Source organism: Tiliqua scincoides, chromosome 2, assembly GCF_035046505.1.
Source record: "Tiliqua scincoides isolate rTilSci1 chromosome 2, rTilSci1.hap2, whole genome shotgun sequence".
Classification (NCBI taxonomy): Eukaryota; Metazoa; Chordata; class Lepidosauria; order Squamata; family Scincidae; genus Tiliqua; species Tiliqua scincoides.
In genome coordinates, this window is record NC_089822.1 from 134,480,182 (window position 1) to 134,489,033 (window position 8,852).

Sequence of the window (8,852 nt, forward strand, 5' to 3'; positions counted from 1 at the left end):
GGGTGACTGTACAGGAGGAAGTACAACAGGAAAATGTACCTGGGAAAAGTATTAAACCACTTTCTATTTTTACGTAAAAAAAGGGAACACTCTGAGTACTTCTGGGGTGAAGCCCCTCTATTGACAAGGGGCTCACTGTCATATGGAGCTTGCCCCCCAGATTTTGGGCATCAAGAACCTGAGTACTTCTGCTGTGAGTAATACAACTAAAGCCTAAGGCAGTAATTTTAAACCACTGCACCGCAGCGCACCAATGTGCCGCGAATGGTCTGCAGGTGTGCTTCAGGAGTTCAGGGGAGGGTCATTTATTAGTAGGGCCATTGTCGGACATGAACCCCCCACCATCAACGTTGTGTGCTTGTCAATTGTCAAAAAACAGACAAATTGTCAGTTGTCAAAATACTGACGGTGTGCCTTGACAATTTTAGCACCTTGTCAGTGTGCCATGAGATGAAAAAGGTTGAAGGTGGGCTTGTCCATTCAACTTCTTGCTCTCTTGTGCACTGAACTTCCATGAGGTGGTAAGCAGCTAATAGCTCACCCCCATATATAGCTACTGCTGAGCTCACCTAATCAGGCTTGGCTATTTATTTTCCTGTGTGATATGATGCAAACAGGGCACCTGAATCATTTTTGCTGTTTTACAAGTGTATGGTCTGAAGACAGAGGATGCAATACCCTTATGGAAGCTAAGCAGGGCTACCTTCTGGCCAGTACTTGGATGGGAGATCAGTTAGGGATGCTACATATGCAACCTTCAGTTCTGCACTGGGAAAAAGTAGAGTGTGACTGTGCAAACAAGTTGTGGTTTTGCTTGCTACTTCTCCATAAATGGTGAGAAGATTTTCAGCATTGGGAAATCATGGCTGGTGCTCGTGACTTCAAGGCAACCTGTTTGCCATTATCACAGTGGCCAGCCATGCTCGGAGAGGTTATATAAATCATCTCAACAGACATGGATATTCACCATGACTTGTATACAGCATGTGTGAAACTGAGTGAGTCATCACAGGTAATCACCTCCTTTTGCCTGACAAAATGCTTTTTAATGGAGTTGGTTCACATACATAACTGCAAGTTACCACATTTTGAGTAAACAAGTGAAGAGAAATCAAGCTCTATCAATGCATGTGTGAACCAGCCCACTAATCTAGTAAGAATACCTGTGCAGCCTCTTATAATACCTGGGATGGTGTGAATATCTCTCCAGAATAAATGCCTTTGAAAGGTGTGCAGAATCATGGGTTTGACAGCTGATCTGCTGTCTAATTTCTGCCCCCACTCATCCACACAACAGTAAACATTGTAGGCATCAGTAGACAAGTTGGAAAAGAAGAGCTCTTGCACCTCTACATGGATCTTTTGCAGCTCAGTCAATTAATCAGCTCCTGATCATGAGCACACAACATATCCATTTGCCCAACAGCAGCTGCCATGTCGAGACTGTCAAAAGACTCAATAAACAAACCCCATTGGAGGCTAAAGAATGGATGGGAAGAGCAATATTACCTCCTCAGCTTCCCAGCGACTGGACAAGACATGACAAGTTTCTTCAGGCGGTTAAGTGAGTTGGCACATTTTTCCAACTATGCAAGGCTGTCCCCTGCTGACCTGAGACTGTGTTGACTGCAGGTTGCATCTTGGGGTCAGGGCAATCCAAAGCAGTGACCTAGATTCTGCTTCGGGTTTGCACCATCCCTCTTGCTTCTTCCAGAAAGAGGGTCCCTCACTCATTGGTACAACATAATGGCTAAGAGATTGTGAACTGGGAAACTCTCGCCATCAAATCTTACCTCAGTCATGACTTACTAGGTTGGCATCAGCCTCCCTCCCCCCCCCCGCCCCCCAGGTAGGATGAGTGCGATACAGACCTGCCTTATAGGGTTGTTGTAAGGACTGCTGAGATTATATGAATAAACACATTTTGAATACTTAAAAGCAATAGATAAGAGTCAAATATTATCATATTGTATCTTTGTGAAAAATACAGTACTGTAGTGTTTAATCTCCATAGGTGAGGCTTGTCAGATCCTACAGTCTCTTGAAAAGGTTTATAACCCATAATTAAGGCCTAGCATGATATTTCCCCAAGACAGAGGCCACCTAAGCAGCTATAGCCAAATGTGAATGCAGGTCGGGGAGGAGTCCAGCTCGACAAGAGACCAGGTTAAAGGAACAGGGTCAAAGCCATACACAACACCACCTGATGAGCATTGTGGGACTGCTGAGAGGCTCCTTACTAATAAGAGGAGTTTTTAGGCCAGGGAGCCTTTCTCCCCCAGTCGCCGCATCACAGCAGTCAGCCACCAACATCCCTCTGCAGAAAAACCAAACATCCTTCTCCAAGGGTCAGACAGCTGCGGTGCCATCTACTTCCCAGTTCTTTAGAAGGACTAAGACAAGCGGGCAGAAGAGAGAAGGGAGGTGGTTTGGAAAATGGCTGAGGATCAGCTTCAGCCTTGTGGAGACTAACCAGGTTGCTCAGTTGCAGACATCACTTTCCATGCATTGCAGACACCCAGAGAAGCAAGCGGCAAGCTCTTTCGGGGGGGGGAGGAGAGGGGGGAATGGCTGCTAAAAGGAGATAGGGTGGACAGATCTAGATCGGTTCTCTCTAGCGGCTTGGAAACTCCCCGTTCCCTGTTTTGTGTGTCACACTGACTTGTTCGTTCGTTCCCAGAAGCAGACAGGCGTACACACAGAGGCATATAAACAAACCCAGAGGCCATTATAGCCTGCGTGCACTGCACACCACAGCACTGCTGCAAGGTGCAGGCGGGTAAGCAAGGAAGGACAGATGGTTTGGCTTTTGTAAGGGAGCCCCTCCTCTTCCCCGGCCTTGCCCAGCTGCTAGAGCCAAACACTTCGCTTTCCACCCAGTAAAGTCGCAGCAGCAGTCGACGGGAACCCGCACACACCCTCCTCGAGGCCTTCCGCCACAGTAATCGTCTTGTCTGCCTGCTTGTGAGTCACACGCAGGGACATGGCAAGCCAAGAGCATTCCCGCCCCAAGCGGGACAGTCGGGTTAATTATCCCTAGCAGGGAGAAAGCTTGAAGGAGGGGTAACTTCACACACACACACACACACACACACACACACACGGCTGCACTTTTTTTCCTTCAGATTAAGACATCTGGAATAACTATTTACAGTACTCACAATACACTGGACTAAAATTCCTACAAGTACACATTTAACAGGTAGGAGAAAAAGCATCCCTTTGTTTTGCCCCATAACTCCGTCTGTGAACACTACAGCTTAAAGCATATTCAGATGCAGTTCATTCAGGTCAAGCGATTGTGAGTACGCAACGGACCAGGTAGTCAGATTGTCATTGCAAGCTTCCACTTGGACAAACACCCAGGTATCAACACAGGTATGTGTGTTGATGTCCACATTTAGGCAACTGCTGCTTGAGCTACACAGTTATCAAGAGTTTAGATGGGAAAGGATTTGAATAGTGATTATCAAGTCTTGAGCAAAGTCAGTGCTTCTCGGGCAAACTTCATGAAACCATTTTCTTCCTCATCACTTCCATCATTCCATTATTAATTATTAATTATTATTATTATTAACAGTATTTATATGCCGCTTTTCAACAAAAAATTCACACTTCCATTCAAACCTACTAAATCATTCATGTTTGCCCACCTCACAACTGAAAAGCCTGATTAATATGTTTACATGGCTTATGCACTCTAGTTCCACAACTAGCTAGCTTCCAAACATACACACATATACACAGAACCAGATTTCTACAAACTTTCTCTGTCCTTCCAGGACCTCCAAGATGAGGTACTTGAACCCACAACAGTCAAGGATTGCTCCTTTTAGTAAATCAGGTGAAGTCACCCCCCACACTTTTGGGAACACTGACGGCCCAATCCGATCCAACTTTCCAGCACTGATGCAGCCTCAGTGCAGCTCTGAGGTAATGTTCCCTTACCTTGAGGAGGCCTCCGTGAATGCCCCTCCACTGCAGGATGCAGCGCACACCCCATTGGCACAGCTTCATTGGCAATGGAAAGTTGGATAGTATTGGGCCTTGAATGTAACTCTACAAGCAGTAGCACATACAAAATTACACACATCTGTGTTAGTACATCACTCATGATCCCTGTAAAATTGCTGGGCCAGACAGTGCTCAGGGCAGGGTGAAACAATGATACTGTCATGTCACCCCCCACATCACCATGTCACCACCTGCCTCAGGAATGGCTCCAATTTGGAGCCAAACAGAGGATCGGAAGGACCCCTCATCACTTCACTTGCTGTTCTGAACACTCGGGAAGCGAGCACGGCGTACCCCTCCAGCAGACAACCCAGTAAACCTCTGGGAGGGGTGCACCACACTGCACCACTGCACAAGCCTACAGAGTTTCACCCCCATCTCTTTGATTTATGCTATTTATTTAAATATAGATTATTTATTTAAAATATTTATACCTTGCCTTTCCAAAAGCTCATGACATGTCTTCCAACATCAATTTAACTCAGTTTTATATACAATAAAACAAACTAAAAACACATAGAGGAACTGGAAAAGACGCAGAAGAGAGTGACCAAAATGATTAATGGGCTGGGGTGCCTCTTTTATGTGGAAAGGCTACAGTATTTGGAGCTCTTCAGTCTAGAACAGGGGTGTCCAAAGTTTTTGGCAGGAGGGCCACCTCAGTTCTCTGACACTGTGTCGGGGGCTGGGGGGGAAAGAATTAATTTACATTTAAAATTTGAATAAATTTGCATAACTTTACATAAATGAATATATTAAAGATGAACCTATATGAATGAATGAGGGTCTTGCAATAGCTCAATGCCTATAAAAGGCCTTGCACAAAGCAAGGCTGGCCTTTCCTTTGCTGCCACTGCTGCATCACAGATGTGAAAGAGCAAGCAGTGGAGGGAGCTCTCATCCCACAGCTCACACGAGAGGTCAAACAGTCGCCCTCACGCTGAGAGAAGTTGCATTGGGCCAGTGTGGGCTTCAACAAATCTCCGGAGGGCCAGAGGCTCATTGGAGACTGGGGGCTCCCTGAGGGCCGCATTGAGAGGCCTCAAGGGCCACAAGTGGCCCCCGGGCCGGGGTTTGGGCACCCCTGGTCTAGAAAGAAGGTGCCTGGGAAGGACATGATGTGAGAAGTATAAAATTATGCATGGGATAGATACAGGGGATTGAGGGAAGTTCTTTTCCCTCTCTAAAATTCTAAAATCCTCTAAAATTGCCGGGTGGGAGACAAAATGAAATATTTCTTTACTCAGTGTGTATATAATCTGTGGAATTCCTTGCCACATGATGTTGTGATGGCACCTGGCCTAGATGCCTTTCAAAGGGGGATTGGACAGATTGATGGAGGAAAAGTTAATCAGAGGTTACAAGTCTTGATGGCTGTGTGCAACCTCTGGGTTTTAGAAGTAGTATCTCTGAATGCCAGATGCAAGGGAGTGGCAACAGGATAAAGGTATCTTGTTGTCTTGTGTGATCCCAAAGGCATCTAGGAAGCTGGAACTAGGTAGACCCTTGGCTTGATGCAGCAGGGCCCTTTTATGTTCTTATGTAAAATACTGAAACTGCAAACAAAAATGAATCCAGAAGTGTTACTAGCCCACAATGTAAATATACTCATTCACCTGCCCATACATACCTATGTCAGTTGTTTGCTGTCAGAAAATGTACTTTATACCAGGATAATTTTTTCTAATGAAGAGGATTTCTCATATTTCCTAAAATTCCACTAACAGTTACTAACGTGCTATGAAATCTAGTCTCTTCCAAAAGTCAACCCCGTTTTGCTCAAAATCATGCAAAGTTGCTTTTTACCATTGGTTCAGCCAAGTCACTATGATCAACTTTGATTGGCAGAGGCTCCCCAGGGGTTCAGGCTCAGGGGGCCTTCCCAGCCCAAATTGAAGATGCCAGATATTGAACTTGAGACCTGCTACATGTGTCCTCCTACAGAGCTACAGCCCCAATGTCATACTCAGCTCATGTGCCCCTCCTAAGAATAGCAAAACCAGGAAAAGTGATGCAAGATATTAAAAATGCAGAATTATTCAAAATGCAAGAAATTAAGCACAAGTCATATAATCCAGCTTTTCTTGTTAAATAATTTGGATCAGTGTTTTGACATGGCATTTATACTGGGCCTATAATATAGGCATTCCAGTGTGTCTACTAGATATCACACTTCCTAATATTAACAATAGAGTACATAAATCCAGGAGCACCAGTCCACAGTTCAAGGAAATTAGCTTTATGAAATATAGCTAATCATTCCATTGCTGAGCTAATAGCAATTGTCTTTGGGCAGATGGGCCATTCCACAAACCCATCACTTCTAGGATGTTCAATCTAGACATGACAGGAAGTAGCACCCTAGTGGATGTGCGCGCACACACACACAGTGTGGCTTTTCTCCAAAAATTCTATGGCCAAGGTCACAAGTTACCCTTTGACCATGCACAAGAATGTGCCTGGTTACATGCCAGTTACATCCAAAGAAGCTGTCTGGCGACCACCAGGGTATGAATTTGGGAAGTCCATGGGAATGAATTGGATGTTCAGGAAGGAAGGGGGTGCCAGAGGACTCCAAAACAGATCCATCTCAAAAAAAAAAGGGCTGTGTACCAGGGCTGGCTCCAGAAGCAGCTGACACCGGCATGTGTTGCAGTACCCCTACTGGGAAGAGGGCTCCCTGCCCCAACAGCCTCACCATCTCCACTTTGAATGGAGCTGAACGGACCCACACAAGATGCTTTCCCCCAAGCTACTGACCCCCTGCAAATCCTGAAACTGGACATCTTATTCATTCATTGGATTGATTGATTCATTCCATGAACTCTGTAGGCTCATCCATTCACTGCATGGAGTAGGGAAAAGTACTTTATCCAGTTTTATGAGGAGGGGGGGCAGGAAAGGTGTAGCGACAGAGCTCAAAGTGCAGCCTCACACATACATCATTTCTGAGAGCTAAGAAGAGACCATAGCCAACCTGGCACTTCACTAATCCACCCCCACTCTTCCTCCCACCCACTCTCTCCATATTTAGGGTTTTGTTCCTGCTTCCCAGAAGTACTGGCTCCTAGATCTCAGCCCAATCCTGCTTTCTTAATCATGGACGATAGAAGTCTGGGTCAGATTTCTAAAGACTAGGAGTGATGAACCAAGGAACAGTCAAGAGAGGTCCCAGAAGGAAAACCCTTGGCTATTAACTCTGGGGGAGGGGGAAAGCAATGTCCTTTTAACAGAATTACCCAGGTGTCCTTGCTGTAACCATTAGATCATATCTTTCATTCTGGGCATCCCCACAAGCCTGGATTCCCAGATTCTCTCCTGTAACTTACAAGCATCCCTTTTCTAAATACTTTTCCAGATTTAATCTGAATGTACTTTTCCCAATTAAGTAAGGTTGGGATGCAAGAAACATCAGATCCCTAGATTTCTCCTCTCCCAACCCCCCAAAAAACCCCCACAGTTGCAACAAGCCCCAGCTTTTCTCCAACCCCATCCAACTTGAATTCACCTTCTACAGAATGGTAGGAGATGCAATCCCAGGATTCAGGCCGCCAGATCTGCCCTCTCCTCCTGACTTCAGAGTGTCATGGAAGGTTGAAACCATCCAGAATCTTTCTGGCTTTGGGACCCAGGAGATTCCAAGCGGCAGCTGCTGCAGGGAGAGGAGGAGGAAAAAAAAAAAAACAGCCTTCCTGATGGTGAAGCAAAGAGTTCCAGGATGGGATCAGCAGCAGGGCTTCCCCCACTCCAGCACACCCAGGCGATGCATGCAGCCGGGACCCCCCTACCTTGCACGAGTGGCTTCTCCAGGGGATGGGGAAGGGGTGGGGAGGAGCGCTGGGCTGGAGGCAGCAGGAGGATCCTGGGGGGTTCCTCTCTTGCTCTGCGCGTCTCTGCCTGGGAGCAGGTGGCTGCTGAAGCCCTGGCGCTGATGTCACCAGGCTGGGGCTGCTCGGCTGCTGTCTCCTCCCCAGCCCCATGCAGGAGGCAGAGGCAAAGACGAGCACGATGAATTATTTAAAGGTGCAGGAGCCATTTGCAGTCCAAAGGAAGCTGCAGCGAGGGTGACTGCAACGGGGCAACCCCTCCCCGAAGCCCCCCTTTTCACCCCCCCGCCCCTCCTGATGCAATGAGGACACAGGAGGCTCCATCCGGTCAAGGGAGGGAGAAGATGCCCATTAGCAGGCAACTTTTTTTTCCTTCCCCCCCTAATGGACTATGTCACGCGGCTGCAACAGAGATGCATCATCATCGGGCATGGAGAGGACGTGAGCAGCAGTGGGGTGGGGGAAGCAGCCAGATCCCATGAGATAGCGACGTCAAGCAAAGATGCCCATTCATCCACCCCACAAATAGGCGAGACCAAGGCACACACACACACCTGGTTGGAACCTGGGGAGGAAATTCCCCTGAACACAATGAAAGATGCACAGGATCGGGCTGTATTAGTCGTGCTGCGTCTGTTAGGGGGTGAGTCCCATGTTAGCTTAGTGGGTGTGGTGGGAAAGACGGCCCTGGGACCTCATGAAATGTGAAACTAGCACATAAGGTCACTCTAAGCCCATGTGACACGAAGGGGCCAGAAAGTCTGCACAAGCACTGCCCCTTGATCACCTGGGAGTCCATAAGGGCAGGAGAATAGCTTGTAGCCACATAATCGAAACAGCCACGGACTGTGATGTATTAGCAGATCACCTGGGAAGCTCTGCAAGTATTTATTCAGAGACAGGATACACAAGATGAAAGGGGTGGAGAGGGAAGGGGGGGCCTAGCTCACCTGCAGAGGCCCCTAGGTCCAATCCTTGGCACAGGGCTGGAAAAGTCCACTGGAAGACTGC

The 8,852-nt window shown here is 47.2% G+C and overlaps 1 protein-coding gene across 1 annotated transcript in view; it reads right to left on the bottom strand.

The window, feature by feature from the left end:
- BAZ2A (bromodomain adjacent to zinc finger domain 2A) overlaps positions 1 to 7,598 on the bottom strand; it is a 69,526-nt gene extending 61,928 nt beyond the window's left edge. Inside the window, exon 1 of the mRNA XM_066614291.1 lies at positions 7,523 to 7,598. The gene's annotated coding sequence lies outside the window, so the exon portion shown is untranslated. The remainder of the gene's footprint in view (positions 1 to 7,522) is intronic.
- Positions 7,599 to 8,852: the final 1,254 nt, after the last annotated feature.